This window comes from Euprymna scolopes, chromosome 7, assembly GCF_053919585.1.
Source record: "Euprymna scolopes isolate OS-2025 chromosome 7, ASM5391958v1, whole genome shotgun sequence".
NCBI lineage: Eukaryota > Metazoa > Mollusca > Cephalopoda > Sepiida > Sepiolidae > Euprymna > Euprymna scolopes.
The window spans coordinates 109,829,410-109,846,197 of NC_136488.1; the positions used below are offsets into that span (position 1 = coordinate 109,829,410).

The 16,788-nt window shown below is 34.3% G+C and overlaps 1 protein-coding gene across 5 annotated transcripts in view; it reads left to right on the forward strand.

Moving 5' to 3' along the window:
* LOC145279884 (neurofascin-like) overlaps positions 1-16,788 on the forward strand; it is an 825,765-nt gene that overhangs the window by 419,276 nt on the left and 389,701 nt on the right. The gene's annotated exons all lie outside the window — the stretch shown is intronic.

Sequence of the window (16,788 nt, forward strand, 5' to 3'; positions counted from 1 at the left end):
GAATGAAAAAAAGAAACAAAAATGGCTGCCTTATCTCTTTATATGCTTGCAATGTTACCACCTGATATGCAGATGAGATGTTCTTGGTTGGAGATAAAAGAGGGTTGATTTTTCAGAGAGCATGTTCATTTTGAAGTTGGACTTTGAAGAAGTAAGTTTGATCAGCAGAAGTGCTTTTGCGTTACAGAAGTTTGGAAGTTGGAAGGTTGGACAACGGTGTCAAACTTAACCAAGAAATTGTTGATGTGAAGGGCAGAAGAAATAACATGCGGGTTATTTAATTATAGTTTCTTTCACTGTATTTAAGTATGCTGATATAATCCATAAGTTGTTTTTTTTAAAAACTTCTACTCCAGAATACATAATTTTTCCTTATTTTCAACGCCGATGCCCGGGGGAGGTGGGGTATAGGGTTAGAGAAAAATGATTAAAACTAATGTCCTCATTTATTTGCATCCCCACGAGGGCAGATTTAGTCAGATACAGGGCCAATTTTCCATGTGAACAAAATCCATCATCTCATACATTATTTGCTCCTTTTTTGTTTTTTTTTGTTTATTTCACAATATGTTGCCCAGGATTTACAAGTGTGTTTAATTGCTGCGAAATAGATTTTCTTTATAATTTATTTAATACTAGCGGGGGGGGGGGGTACCCAGCGATGCCCAGGTGTTTGGAGGTGTGTGTGGGGTTAAATAAAAAAGAACCCGAAACCCTGAGGCGAAGTCTGAAAATAAAATCGGCCAGCTAGAATGAGTTAGTGAAAGATGTTTGAATTTATTTAAGAACCAAATTGACAGGTGCGCAGTCGGAAGTCATTGAGCGTTACGACGACGACGTAGGTTTGTTTGTTATAAGCAAAGTAAAAAAAGAAAACCACGTTAGGTAAACGAACGATGAAAATAGAAAAACGAACACGTGAAAAATGGCTTGAATAAGCCTGTTTCAATATTAAAATTTAAAAAAGCGAAAAAAAGAAAAATTTCACACCACGATTCGAACCATAATGAACCAAGGCCTTAAGCAACTGCGCTAAGGCGACGTTCACGAAATTTTTTCGGTTTTTCAACTATTGACGTCATCTGACGCATGCGTAGAATCGGTCATTGTCACGAGAGGACCGTTTTTGTTGACCCCCCTCTCCTGTCGAAAATTGTCGATTTCAGGGGTGAAAAAGTGAACGTTTTTGGCCAATTTTTCGTGCAAAGGATGGAGCTTCGATGTGATACAGAGTTTGTGAATTTTCGTTGCTTTTGTCGAAAGTTTTTAGCAGACATCCAAACATACACACAAACATACATACATACATTTTCGCTTTTATATATATATAGATAAAATATAATTTTTTTTGCCATATATGATATCACATACATTGCTATGGTATAATTATTACCATAAATCGGTATTTTTTTAGTTTACCCACCCCTCAGTTTTCACCTTTGAGGTCTCGACTTTTATAGGTTTTTGGGTACGCTGTGAACGAATATTGCATGTATTTCTTGTGCAAACGAGTAGTTATTCATATTTGAAGATATTCAGTATTCAACGTAATCATTACAGTTTGGCAAGCAAGATGGCCGTCTGTGCATTTAGGAAAAAAGAGCCAAACTAGCCAAAAAAATGACCCCCACCCCCTCCTTTTACTTTCTTAATTTTATTAATTTGGATATATCACACACTTCTCATGATTTGACAAATAATTATTTTTATGATAAAAAAACAAAAACATTTATTTTAGTGTGCAGCAAAGTCAGTGCGAAGCGTGGGTATCTTTGCTAGTACATTATAGTCTAAATTGCATTGTAGAAAAACTGCTGTTGATTTTATACAATTATTTTTATATAATGGATTGAATTAAAGTTTAAAATGTAAAATGGTTCAATTGTGCTCTAAATAGAAACATTCCTTTTGAATGTGCTCATGTCTTAGCAAATTTTGATTTTATACACTTGGTCCTTGTGCTTGCACAGTGATAAAACTTCTACAAATAAACTTGTGATGTTAGACTGTATAAGGGTATTAACGTTGATCAAAATCGAACTGTTTCTTCTTTAATCAGATTTTTTTGATTATCGATACTTATCAGATGCAATCCAGTACAAAATCTCTAAGAACACTCCTTTATACATAAAATACGTTTGTGTGAATTTCTAAAAAAAATCGGCCTATACGTTTTGGAGTCCATAGAGAACGAACTTAGACACATACACAAAGTGCCTTAGTAAAGATAAGATATTAATTTAAAACAGTATGGGTGAACGGTATTAAGAAAAATTACAGGATTTGTATCATCACTTGCCATCATCCAAATTTCAGATTTATTTCCCATGTAAATATACATTTTTTCCTTTTAGAAATTTATTTCCCATGTAAATATACATTTTTTTCTTTTAGAAATTTATTTCCCATGTAAATATACATTTTTTTCTTTTAGAAATTTATTTCCCATGTAAATATACATTTTTTTCTTTTAGAAATTTATTTCCCATGTAAATATACATTTTTTTCCTTTTAGAAATTTATTTCCCATGTAAATATACATTTTTTTCCTTTTAGAAATTTATTTCCCATGTAAATATACATTTTTTTCCTTTTAGAAATTTATTTCCCATGTAAATATACATTTTTTTCCTTTTAGAAATTTATTTCCCATGTAAATATACATTTTTTTCCTTTTAGAAATTTATTTCCCATGTAAATATACATTTTTTTTCCTTTTAGAAATTTATTTCCCATGTAAATATACATTTTTTTCCTTTTAGAAATTTATTTCCCATGTAAATATACATTTTTTTCCTTTTAGAAATTTATTTCCCATGTAAATATACATTTTTTTCCTTTTAGAAATTTATTTCCCATGTAAATATACATTTTTTTCCTTTTAGAAATTTATTTCCCATGTAAATATACATTTTTTTCCTTTTAGAAATTTATTTCCCATGTAAATATACATTTTTTTCTTTTTAGAAAGTAACTTTAGGCATTTCACTTTCAAACACAATCAAAATTTAAGCGAAAACTAATTAAAAAAAATTAATGATACACTTCCTTTTAATAACTATAGTCCACATAAACCAAGGTGTGTCTAATATAATATTAAAATGGGAAATTGTTTTTGTGCCTTTCATGTTTTTTCAATTAAATGCTTACTTATTTTTATAACCTTTATATGAATAAAGGAATTAAGAATTTTTTTTATTTTATAAAATAATATTACAAAAAGCATGTCCTTAATACAAAACAAAATAAAACTTTTACTTTTAGAAAGTAATTTTAGGCTTTTATCTTTCAAACCATAAAAATATAAACAAAAACTAATAAAGAATTAATAAGCCCCTTTCATTAACCATACTTTATATGAACTATGGTCATTTTTGCACATACCTAGTAAAATGAGCACACATTGCTGTGCTAGTTAGCAGTACATAGGGAAGTGTGAGCAGTTTCTTTCTTTTACAACTTATCGACAATTCAGGAATAAGGGTTAATGGGTGTATGATAGTCATCAGGACAGCAGTGTAGTAATCATTAGTAGTGGAAATTTGGTCTAATTTGATTATTTAAGGAGACGGCTCACTAAGAATTGTTTACATTGGACTTGAAGACAACCATATTGTAATCAGCTGGAAAGCAGGCCAGCAGGACAGTTCTACAGGTGAGCAGTTCTAGGAAAGCAGCTTTGTTCATGGAATCCATGTTTAGATTTAGGCACAGAATGGAGGTAATTATTGATAGTGGTTGTAGCTAGACGGGTGTTTTTGTGAAAGTTTGGTAGATGGGAGGACATAGATTGGAGCTCAGAACACTTCCCATGAAAATAACTAGAGTAGAAATAGGCTAGCAACATTCTTCTGTGGGAGAGAGATTGCATAGAAAACTAATTTTGTGTTAGATAGAAGTGTTAGTTAACTAACCTTATATTGCAGTTCCCCCAACTTCATTTTTCTTTTTTTTTTCTTTCTTAAACAATTTATTTTACAAAACCAAAGCGTTGATTTTTTTTTTTTTCTTTTCGTGTTTAGTTTTGTGTTTTATTTAATTAGTTTTTAGTTATTTTCATTTAAGAAAGTTTCCACTTTTTTAATTTTTATTTTTCAAGATATTGGGATGGGGGGGCAGCTCTCCATAACAAGGGGATTGTCCAAATTGAATAGTAATTGTCTGATATAAGGAAAATTTCCACATTGATTAAAGCTGATTACTTTCAGACATTTCCGGCGATCGCGTCCAGAAAAATATCGTCAGAATTAGTGTTGCTTTTATTATACGAAAAAGCCTAATCTACATGCGGCGAGCGAAAAATGTTGAATATTTATCTTTTCAAAGTCAAGCAAATTAAATTGACAGGCGAACTCTGTTAACTCGTAGATATTATGATTTATATGTGATATAAAAAGTTTTAAGAAGTTGTGAGCCGACCGACTGCTTCTCAGAAAAAAGCCTTTCTTGGAACATACATACACACATTTTGGAGGGTACCCGGTGTTGCCCGGGTGTTTGTAGGTGTGTGTTTGGGTAAAAGAAAAAGTGGTAGTAGGAAAGCTTGAACCCGCGATGTGAAGACAGAAAAGAAAGTGAAAGAAAACCTGACATCTTACTGCTATGCCATGACACAAGCAGAAGTGTAAAGCGTTCAAATTTAGCGATGTCAATCAAAAAGTTGACTTGCAGAAATGGATAGTTGTGAATGAGTTCACGCAGGCGCAAAAATGAACGTCTGGCTTTCTGCCATTTTATCTATTTGTTTCTTCAGTGTTGGGGAAAACCAACTCCCCCCCCCCACCAAAAGAAAGGAAACTCTGGCAGTGTCCAAATGAATAGCAATTGTCTGATATAAAAGGTTTTCCCCACATTGATCAAAGCCTTTAAGATATCCCGGACGGGAAGGCCAGGAGAATGCATTCACTTTGATTAGTTTCGCTTTTCTACTAAAAAGACAAACAAACACTGGAAAGGATGGGATGGCAGGAATTTTTAAAAGTCAATCAAAACAAAGGTAGAAACAAATCGGAGATATCATCTAGGAAGTATAAGGAAAGTTCTCCATAATAGTAACCGACGCGAGAGCCCCCACAAAAAAAGCCTTTCTTGGACATACAAAAATGCTTGCAGCCGTTTTGCCTTTTATATATATATATAGACTAGCAGCAGTACCTGATGTTGCCCAGGTGTTTGGAGATTTATGGGTGTTGTGGGGGGGGGGTAGATCCAAACTCTGTTAAACTTTTAAAAAATCTGAAAAACAAACAAAAAAAAACAGCGAACATGATGTAAAAAGAAGAAAAAGAAAAAGTAAAATAAAAAAAACTTGTTTAAAAAATCAGAAAAAAAATTTTTTTTTAAGTTTTGGTAGGTAGATAGGATCGAACCCGGAATGTTGAAGTGAAAAACTTGATAAGTTGCTTGCCCATGAAAGGAAAGTAACTAAAAATAATTTCAATTTAACGCTTATAAACGCAATTAATTAGATCTAAGGAAATGAAATTCCGCACTTAATTTTAACTGCGGGATAGTCCTTTTGGGTTTGTTTTATACCCAACTTTGTCTGGTTTTACCGTTGACGCTAAAAACTTGATAAGCTACCACTCGTGTATGAAAGGAAAGTAACTGGCACCCATTTCAATTTAACGTTTATCAATTATAAATGGCAGGTGCGCAGCGAAATTAAATAGGTCAAAGGAAAGTAAATTCCACACTTTATTTTAAGTGCGGGATAGTTCTTCTTGGTTTGTTTTTACTCAACTTCATCTGGTTCTGTTTCCCCAATACATTGGGTAAAACCAGCTCCCCCTTTATTAGGGGAGTGTGTCCAAATGAAAGCAATTGTCTGATATGACAGTAAAAACCGACATTGACCAAATGTTTATTGCTTTCTGGACGCTCCCGGCCCGTAGCCAAGATCGGCGCCTTAGTTTCACATCAGTTTTGCTTTTATATGAAAAGGCCAAATCAACACAAGAAGGGCCAAAATAGCAAGAATTGTGTAAAACTCGATGTAAATAAATCTAGCCACGACACGCGTTCTCAATTCATATCTACAGGGTATATAAGAAGTTCTAAGAACCCCTCCAAAAAAAGGCCTTTCATGAACATGCAAAAACTCTTGCGCACGTTTTGCCTTTTATATATGTATATATATATAGACTAGTGGGGGGGGGGGTACCCGGCATTGCCCGGGTGTTTGGAGGTGTAAAAGAAAAAAAAGTTTTGGTAGGTACTTAGGCTCGAATCCAAACCCTTGAGGTTAATAGGCTGATGACTTCCCGCCACACTACACTGGGATAGAAATGAGAATGTTTGAAATAAAATCCTTAAAAAGAGCATGTTTAATGAGGTCAAACATCATGCCACAGTGAATGGAAAGTGGCAGGTGCGTGCGGAATTTAATTCCGCACTGCGATAGTTCTTTTTTTTTTTTTTTTTTTTTTTTTTTTTTGTACCTAACTTTGTCTGGTTTTGTTTCCCCTTTATTAGGGGAGTGTCCAAATGAAAGCAATTATCTGATATGACGGTGAAAACTGACATTGACCAAACATCCATCGCTTTCTGAACATTCCCTTTCCGTTTTGCTTTTTTATACTGAAAAGCGAAACAGACGTGGCGATCAAAACAAATCTTGAAAATAGTGTGTAAAAGTCGGGCAAATTAAAGATAGACGCGACCTCCATTCTTAACTCGTAGATATTATGATTTAGACAGTTTATAAAAAGTTTTTAGGAGTGACCCAGCCGAGTGTCCCCCTGAAAAAAGCCTTTGGCGGACATATACAAAAAATGCACACACAAACATACACACACACATTTTCGCTTTTATATAATAAACTAACGGGGGGGGGGGTACCCGGCATTGCTTAGGTGTTTGGAGGTGTGGGGGGGGGTAGATCAAAACATGACCGAGTGTTTGGAGGTGTAAAAGAAAAATAAAATTTTAGTAGGAAGGTAGACTTGAACCCAAAGCCTTGACGCGAAGGTGGGAACAAAAAGCCAGACACCTAACCATCTCGGCCACGAGGGGAGAGGAATTGATAAGCGTGTTAAGTTAATGTTTATAAAGTGAAATTGACAGGTGCGAGGAAGTTAAGTCACGTGATGTTTGACCTAGTTTTGCTCTGCAAGCCAGTTTCTGTTTTCCCCCGCCCCATCATTCGCTTTTTGAAGATGCAGCGATCAAAAAATATCTCGAAATAGCTGGTAAAAGTCAAGCAAATTAAAGATAGCCGCGACCCCCATTCTTAAGTCGTAGATATTATGATTTAGACATGATATAAAAAGTTTTAAGGAGTGAGCCTACCAAGAAGGCCGACGAAAAAAGACTTTTGCGGACATACACAAAAATGCACACAGACACACACACACAAACACACATTTTCGCTTTTATATATAGAGACTAGCGGGCTGCCCCGGTGTTTGGAGGTGTAAAAAAAAAAAAAAAAAAAAAAAAAAAAAAAGTGTTAATAGGCAGGCAGGCTCAAACCCTTGACACGAAGGTAGAAAAGAAAGTAAAAGAAAAGCTGACACTACGCTATGGCACGAGAGGAATTAAAAAGCATTCAAATTTATCGATGTTAATCAAAACGTTGAGACTTGCTAAGTTCACGCAGGCACATGAAATGAACGTTGGCTGAAAGCCAGTTCAGCTTTCCAGCGTTTTGTTTCCCCACGATGTTGGTGAAACCAAGCTCCCCTGAAAAAGGGGAACTCTCAAATGAATAGCAATTGTCTGATACAAACGGTTTTCCCCACATTGATCAAAGCTAATTGCTTTCAAGACATTCCTGGCAGGAAAGCCAGCGGCCTACTTCGCTTTGATTAGTTTTGATTTATTTATACAAAAGATGAACAAATATGCGAAAGGATAGAATAGAGGGAATTTTATAAAAATTGATCAAAATAAATGTAGAGATACCGTCCGTTCGCAAATCGTAAATATTATAATCTAGGGAGTATATAAAAAGTTCTCCAAAATAGTAACCTCTTGAGAACTCCCTCCCCAAATAAAAGCCTTTCTTGGACATACAAAAATGCACGCGCCACTTTTGCCTTTTATATATATAGACTAGCGGGGGTACCCGGCGTTGCCCGGATGTTTCGAGGTGTGTGTGCTTAAAGAAAAACAAAAGAATAAGCGAAGTAATCACCCTGTTTAAATATTATAAAAAAATGTTAAAACTTTTAAAAAAATAAAAAAAATAAAAAAACTAGCATAAGGCAAACGACAGATGTTAAAATTTCTTAAAAACAAAAAGAAAACGCGAATGTGATGGAAAAAAAAAAAACAGAAAAACGAATGTTAAAACTTCTTTAAAAAATCTGATAAATAAAAACATGCTTGTGCTCTTAAATCAAAAAGAAACCTGGGGTGGGGGTAAAAAAAAGTTTTGGTAAGTTAGTAGAATTGAACCCACAGTCCTGAGGCGAAGTTAGAAAATAAAATGTGAAAAAAACATGACACGTTAACCTCTCGGCCAGCTAGAATTGACAGGTGCCCATACGAAAGTCGTAGAATTAACATTTTGTTCAAGCGTTACGACAACAATGTTAGCAATAGCTATTCAGCAATTAACATTTTCTGCAGACAGTTTTTAATGAGGTCAATAACCCGGTTTGTTTGTTTTTACCTAACTTTGGGGTAAGCCGACATTGACTAAACGTTACATCGCTTTCTAGAGACCACTGGCCATGGGGCCAGGATTTGAATCGAGTTTCGCTTTTTTTATACCGAAAAATGAAAGCAAACATGCGGCGATCCCAAAATGTCGAATATTTAACGTTTCAAAGTCGGGCAAATTAAATAGACGGGCAACCTCCGTTCGTAACTCGTAGGTATTATGATTTCGACGTGATATAAAAAGTTTTAAAAATGAGCGACGGCCTCGAGAAGCCACCGAAAAAAAATCCTTTCTTGGACATACACAAAAAGCGAAAATACATACATACACACATTTTCGCTTTTATATTTATAGACTAGCGGGGGGGGGGGGTACCCGGTGTTGCCCGAGTGTTTAGAGGTGTGTGTGCTTAAATAAAAACAAAAGAATAAGCGAAGTAATCACCCTGTTTAAATAATATAGAAAAAATGTTAAAACTTAAAAAAATGGAAAAAAAAAAAACTAGCATAAGGCAAACGACAGATGTTAAAATTTCTTAAAATCGGAAAAACAAAAACAAAAAAGAAAACGCGAATGTGATGGGAAAAAAAAAACAGAAAAACGAATGTTAAAACTTCTTTAAAAAATCTGAAAAATAAAAACAAAAAAAACATAGAACGTGAAAAATAGCTTAAATTTCAATATTAAACCTTTAAAAATCAAAAAAAAAAAAAGACATCTCACACCACGATTCGAACTCACAACCTTTAGATAAAGTGTGCAAAAACATGACACGTTACCCGCTCGGCCAGCAACAAGGAGTAGCTGAAACGTGTTTGAATTTATTTATTTAAGTATTAAAAACACGTGTCTGCAATAAAAGTTAACTCCGTGACTTCTATTTGACCTCATTAATGAGGTCAAATAGAAGTCACGGAGTTAACTTTTGCTGCGGCGCAGCTTTTGGGTTTGTTTACCCAACTTTGACTGGTTGTTTCCCCAAGATGTTGGGGAGGGGAAAACCAGCTCCACATTGTCTAGATTGAATAGCAATTGTCTGATATAAGGAGTTTGTCTCCACATTGATCAAAGCTGATTGCTGCGAGACGTTTCCCGGCGCGATGATGAGAACGCTCCCTTAGCTTTGAATTAGTTTCGCTTTTCATACGAAAAAGCCAAATCAACACGTGAGAAGCCAAAATAGCAATAATTTTGTAAAAGTCGATGTAAATAAATCTAGACGCGCTTTCCCAAATCCTAGATATTATTATCTACGGCCTATATAAACACTTGTAAGCGATCGTAAACCCCCCCCCCCCCGGGACAGTGTGCGAGAAAAGCCTTTGCGAGACATACGCAAAATGGTCACACACATTTTGCCTTTTATATATATATATATATATATATAGAAGATGATTTGACACAATGTGGGTGTGTTTGAGAAAGAGTTTAGTATTTTGGTTTTCAGGCTAATAGGGATTTGGGAGGGGGATGAGGCATAGCCCGTAGATGCTATACAATTAAGGTAGGAGCATCAACGAGTTTTGTTCATTTGTTAGTTTCTGTTTCATGTGTGCTCAGTCATCCTTTCTACCAGTGACTAAGGAATGATCGTCAGAGGCATGGTCAGATGGGGTCGAGGCAAAATCATGACCAGAGCAAAAGCATTCGATAGTAAGTTTCCTTTCTATGTTTATTGGAGAGGGAATCCTACTGTAGAAAACTTTATTCTTGCAAAAACTTATGCAACCTTTTACGAAGGCAAAATAGTTACTTATAAAAACTTGGAGCTTATGCACCTCGAGTTTTTATAAGTAACTATTTTGACTTATGATTGCTTATTCAGAATTAGTTCCAACATTCCACACTTTAGAAAAAATGGCCACCTTTTCAAATCCTTTCTAACAAAACTAATTTTGTAAAATCTTCTCAATAACTGTTTTTGTTGAAAAGCCTTGTAATATGGGATGGTTGTTGGAAACTCAAGGTTGGATGAAAGATGGTGGCTTCTTTTGTGTACGTTAGACATAGGGTCCTTAAAAACACAAGGTGATGGCATGATTGGAAATATATCTGAGCAGTGGGTTTGTAGTCTAGTGGGGTTGTTGGGTCAGGCTTGTGTCTAAGAAGTGTCCACATTAATAAGATTGGTTTCGATAGTCATATTTAAACCTAGCTCTTTGAGGAATGCTGTCAGATGCTTTCTAATCTGTTGAGTTCTTGACCATCGTTATTATCAGAGAGACATAATCTGTTCATCCTACACAACACTCCTTGTAGACTCCTATTTATACAACAAAGGAATTTTCAGAATTGTATTTTATAATTCGTATTCTATTTCCAAAGAAGAGGGAATTTCTTGTGTGGAGGATGGTTTATATTTCTAGGTTGCTGATTCTATGAAGGTTTTGTTGAAAAGGCATTGAATTTTCCTGTTGATGGAGAGATAGAAGTCTGTCATTGTAAATCGTGTCATCAGCTTATGCAAGGATATAAGCCATACAAAAATCATTCATGAATGTGGTCTATAGTGCTGGAATGTGTTGAAAAGAAATCAAAAAGTTCTCAATCGCAAATGTGAACTAAAGTATAAATTGTTTATTTAAAAAGTATTTTACATATTTCATAGTTTCACCGATGTGAGTTACTTAGTTCACTATATATATATATATATATATAGTACCTAGCTCTACCTATGTATTGAGCACTGGTGAAGTAAATACTTAAAGTTTACAAATAAATCTATACTTTCGTATATTAATTTATGTGATTAAATGAAGTAGACATATTTATATATATATAGTGTTTTATTAAAACACATATTTAAAATAAAATACATATTTGCTCTGCAATAATATTGAGCACTCTCTTCAAGTTTTTACTAATTACCAGTTTCACCATATATATATATATATATATATATATATATATATATATATATAGTCTTGAAAGTTTTTTAACCTTTAAAACTATATTAAAAAAACTTATTTCATTTATATATTTTTTTATTATTCGTTGGAAAACTATTTAGTCAGTAAATAATCATCTGCTCAATGCATCAACTTTTTCTCTCAAATTCACAATAGTCCTAATGTTAATTTAAGGGATCATCAGTTGTTTACCATGAAACACTGTTTCTGAGATTTAAAAACAAAACAGTATATTAAAATCATGACTCCCAGCAGTGTTGATCAGACGCCACCTTCCTTAATCATAAGAACAAAAATTGTTTCAGATCTAGTTACCTGCTCATGATTAATATGGCTAACCTATCCATGTTATAAAAAAATGTCTCCAAATTCAAAATGGATATAATTTTTAATTTACCAGTGGTGTATTTATGAGAATAGGATTAATACATTATACTACTTATCACCCTCTACTATTATTAGTACCTTATATATTTACATTCTTATATATTTATTAAAAATATATAAAAGTTAAAAATATATATATATATACACACACACACACACACACACAATTTTTTTTTTTTTTTTTAAATAATACATTTTATACATTACTAATAGTTTTGGATTTCCCTTATTAATATATTCTGATTAATTTTAAACGATTCAAAAGCATCAGGATAACGAAAAAATGCTTTATTTATTTAACTGTTTAAATATTTGGGTTTTATCACCACCTTGTTTAATCATCTGGGGACATAAAATCTATTAATTTTAAGGTAACGCGAGCTATTCTTAGAAACTCTGACATAATGGTTCCATAAAACATAAATACAGGGCAGCATACAAATTATTTGAACGGGGGAAAGAGTTTTTTTATCAAATTAAACAAAAAACAAAAATTCCATCCTCAATTTTTATATCTGAATCTAGAAAATGTAGTTTGTGTTCCTCTATATTCACAATTTAATTCTAACTCCTTTGGATGTTCCCCCCCCCAATTCCTTGTTACCATTTATACATGTAAGGTCATCAATAAATCTCCTACAACGATGATAATTATATGTTCTGGATATATCAGTTTTTATTTGTGATGACATATATACTCCAGTCTGTGTAAATAAAGATTAGCCCAAAATGATATAATATCAGAGTACAAAACCGGTTTAAAAATCTGATAAGCAATGTCATTTTCTTCTTCCTACCGCTTTCTTGTAGAGGTTATTTTCATTGCACATGCTTGACTGAGCTTCAATACATATTACCCCTCTCTGTAAAACATTCACAACAAATATTCATTTAGCTATGACCACTGTCAGTAATCTACACTCAATCTTTGCTTCAAACAAAACAAAATTCCACAAGCAAAGTTTCTTTCCCAGAACTTTCCACCTGTGGAGCACAATACTGACGGACTGCTTCTCAGCTGACTTTAACCTGGTCACTTTCAAGTTCAATTTAAACAAGTTCTTGTTGAGATGTCCTTTTAAATAATCAAATTTTACACAATTTCCACCACTACCATGTTAGTGACAATCTGATCCTTATCCCTGAGTGATTCTCTCATGACATACACCTCATCACATATTAAACTCTCATGATCCTTGATCACAGCACTGGCAAAGTCATGTTGGTAATCATGTTCTTTGTTGCAAGGGTGATTTTGAGGTTTTTCTATTTCATGTTGTCTGCCAGCAAGTCTCATCATCTGCTCTGCCAGACAGAATGGTATTTACTTAGTCGCACATCCTTTAGATGACACAGGACACCATCAGCAATAACTGCTTGCCGGCTGATCACCTTTATTATTGGAACTTGGACTTGCATCCACAACAAAGCAGTTTCACTCATACAGAGTTGCTCAGTACCGGTTGTATCAGTCATTATTACTTATTCTAACCTCAAATCTGTAGATCCTGTTGGCAGGTGCAATCAACAATGATGTATCCTTGGACACAATGTTATACCAAAACACTCCTTCTTGAACAGAACACCTCTTCCTATGTACAATACACTTAATGCTGCAGTAGCATCATTCTACGACGCTGTTTTCTGCTAGCACATAAGTATTCTTAAACCACAGGCGCACTCACCACTAGCAGGGAAACTACTGAAATTCCCCATTGGTGAATGCAGTGATATTGTGAGCAGCAGTTGTTGCGGTGAACTGTGCTCAAAGAATGTCGAGTGAAGATACCGACAGATATTGCTGGAGTCCTGCTGCGACAAAGGCTGCCAAATAATCTGCTGGACCATGATTGTCAAGAGGTTTTTGTCATTGTAGCAAGTTATATCTCTAGCTCTTACCAATTAGCTTTTAGCTCTAATCCACCTTTTGTCCAATGAACTTGGGCTGTATCAATCATTGAACATTCTGTACATACTCTAATAGGCAATCTCACATCTGCTTTGGTAATCATTTGGCAAACTCGCTGGGTGAAAGATGTGATATGTTTTGTGCCTGGATGTCCGTTACTCTTTTCTATGATCCGGCTACTCGTCATTTTATCACTCTTCTCAGTACAAGTCAAAGGTACAAGCTCGGTCATGGATTTCATCCTTACTAGTCTCCTTTATTGTAGCATGTTCATATGGTTTGCCAAGCTCTGGTTCGACGGGATGAGAACAACATCAATGAACAGTCCATACTTCTTCTGGATGGGGCTACGTTAAGCCCAAGTCCTATCCTAGTCTGGCAGTATCTCTTCCCCTTCATCACCACGGTTTGGAATAGGCATTAAGAACAATGCACATGCACCTGAAGGTCGGCTTTTCTCAAGTCCAACATGGACATGTTGAACCTCTTCCTACACTAGTCTCTCTCGGTTTTTGTGAGCACACCTCAGCATGTGCAGTGTATGCTTCCACATGGTCGTTCAGTTTATGGTAATCCATACCTTTGTTATGCTGAACAGTCACCATTCAGGGGATTGAGCTCTTTCTTTGAGTAAGGTATCAGCCATCTGTTGTGAATCCAAGTTTGCAATTCACAATTATACTCTTTCTCAACATGTTCAAGTACAGTGTATTCAGGTGTCTGATTGATCAGCTGTTTTGACAGTCACTTGCCCAACCACTTTCAGGTCACAGTCCAGTTTTTTTTATAATTAGATCAAATACAACATCAAAGTCAGGTCGTTTTATTTTCACTGCAATAGCAGTGCAGACACTGGAAGCTTCATTCCAGAAATTGGCGTCAGTGTGCTCATTTATATGAACATTGCCCAACAGATGGATGATGTCAAATCTGAGCAGGAGTTTGAACCTCAATAGCTGTCCATCTATGGCCAACATTTCCATTGCTATGGGAATCCTCTTATCCACTTGCAGGTTGACTTTGGTCGCTCCCCTGCTGGTCATGCTCTTTCTGCCAATGATCAGGACCTCTGTATTATGTCCATTCAGTGGACCACAAACTGAACACCTCATAAGATACCATGTTCATCCTGACTCAATCACTCTGTTGGCACACACACACACACACACATCACTGGCAGGTTGGTTTTCATTTTAATCAGGGCAAGAGTTGTGCTCACATCTTGCTTTTTGCATCTGTAACATCAGATAGTTGGCTTACAGCGCTGCCTCAATTGTTCAAACTGGTAGTGTTTATAAAGATGATTGGGCCTGGAGCAATTAAAACAATGCACCAAGTTCTCTGTCAGATTATGTAGAGGCACAAAATATTCTTTTGACTATTAAATTTTTCTGGTGAAATTGTGGATTTTTCTAGTGTAGGACACTCCAGAATGTTCAATGTCCTTCAAATCCTAATACATGCTAATAAAATGTTGGTGGTCGTTGGCTATTTATAGCAATACACATGAAAAAATCAAGATGGCTAAAATATTTCAATAATACTATTATTGAAATATTTTAAACCATTTATTAATTTATTAATAGCATAGATAGAAAGAGCTCGATAATCTAAAAACGAATCTTAAATTTTTTAAAAATCTGATTAAAATTAAGGAAGTTATGATTTTTGTGCCTCACATGTTTGGATATTTTTTCCTCTTTCAGATCATATGCATTTCATCAAATATTTTACACTACTTTTTCAGTAAAAATGTTATATTTTTGTTAAAACACAAGATTAAGCAATGAAATTTGACATATAAATGTATTTTTATGCAAGGAATCAAAATATCTCACTGAAAATCTTCAGAAATTAATGGTTTCCAAATAATCTGCTGTAAATGCACATAAATATGCTGCAATTCCTTATAAATGCCATGTATTCATTAAAAGAAAAGAAGTTAGAGAACTTGAATTGTAATGCATTTTATGTACAAGAAACTGAAATCTAAATCTAGGACTGTTTAAAAATGAATATATTGCAATATTTCTTTGATATTATTGTAGAATAACACCTTTTTTTAACACCCTCTGTCTGACAACTTCTCCAAAATATGTGATTCTACCTTTTTAGACAATTTTACCCTAAAAAAACTTTAATGAAAGATAAACAAAAATTATTTAAGAATTTAATGTAAAATAATTTCCCATTTTGAGCCATTCAAGCGTTTTAGGGCAATTAACCACTTTTTCTATGGGAGATAAATCCTGTATGTTTTTTTTTTATCTAAAGACAATTATGTGTAGTTTTAAGGTCTATTCCTCATAATATATATAATAATCAATAGAAGATTGATTCTATAATAATACATACGCAATCTGCATAAATTAAAATCATTTTTAAACATATTGTACAATTAGGCAATGATGGGTGGCTAACTTGTAATTTAAAAATACGTTCAGTTCTAAGTGACACTTTTCTGGGGGTTGAAGGTTCAGTTCTTGGTGCAGACGATATTAAAATACAATTACGAATTACTGAAGACTTTTACTTAGTCATGACTGATGGAACAAGAGCATGCTGTACAGTGGATTAAATAAAGGATTATATTTGACATTCTGTACAGATTCCAGAATTCAACAAAATAGACCTAAAGAAGGTCAGAGTTTACATTGACCAAAAGATGAGAACAGTAATCTGAATACTCCAAATAATACAAATTATCAATCTTCATCTCTAAAATTCAGAAATATAACTTTATTTATGGTCTATATTCGCAGTACTATATTACAGAGATATAGGCAGTACTGTTGCTATCGTAATATGCAACAAAGTAAAATATGGGTAACATGTCAGTTAAATATAGTTTTTACTGCTTTATTTGATTTTCTTATTTGAAACAATTGAAGTTTTGAGTGTATGCTGCCCTCTATACACATCTTGAGAATTTTGTTTGCCATTAGCTAATCACATCCGTGGATCTTTTGCATTTA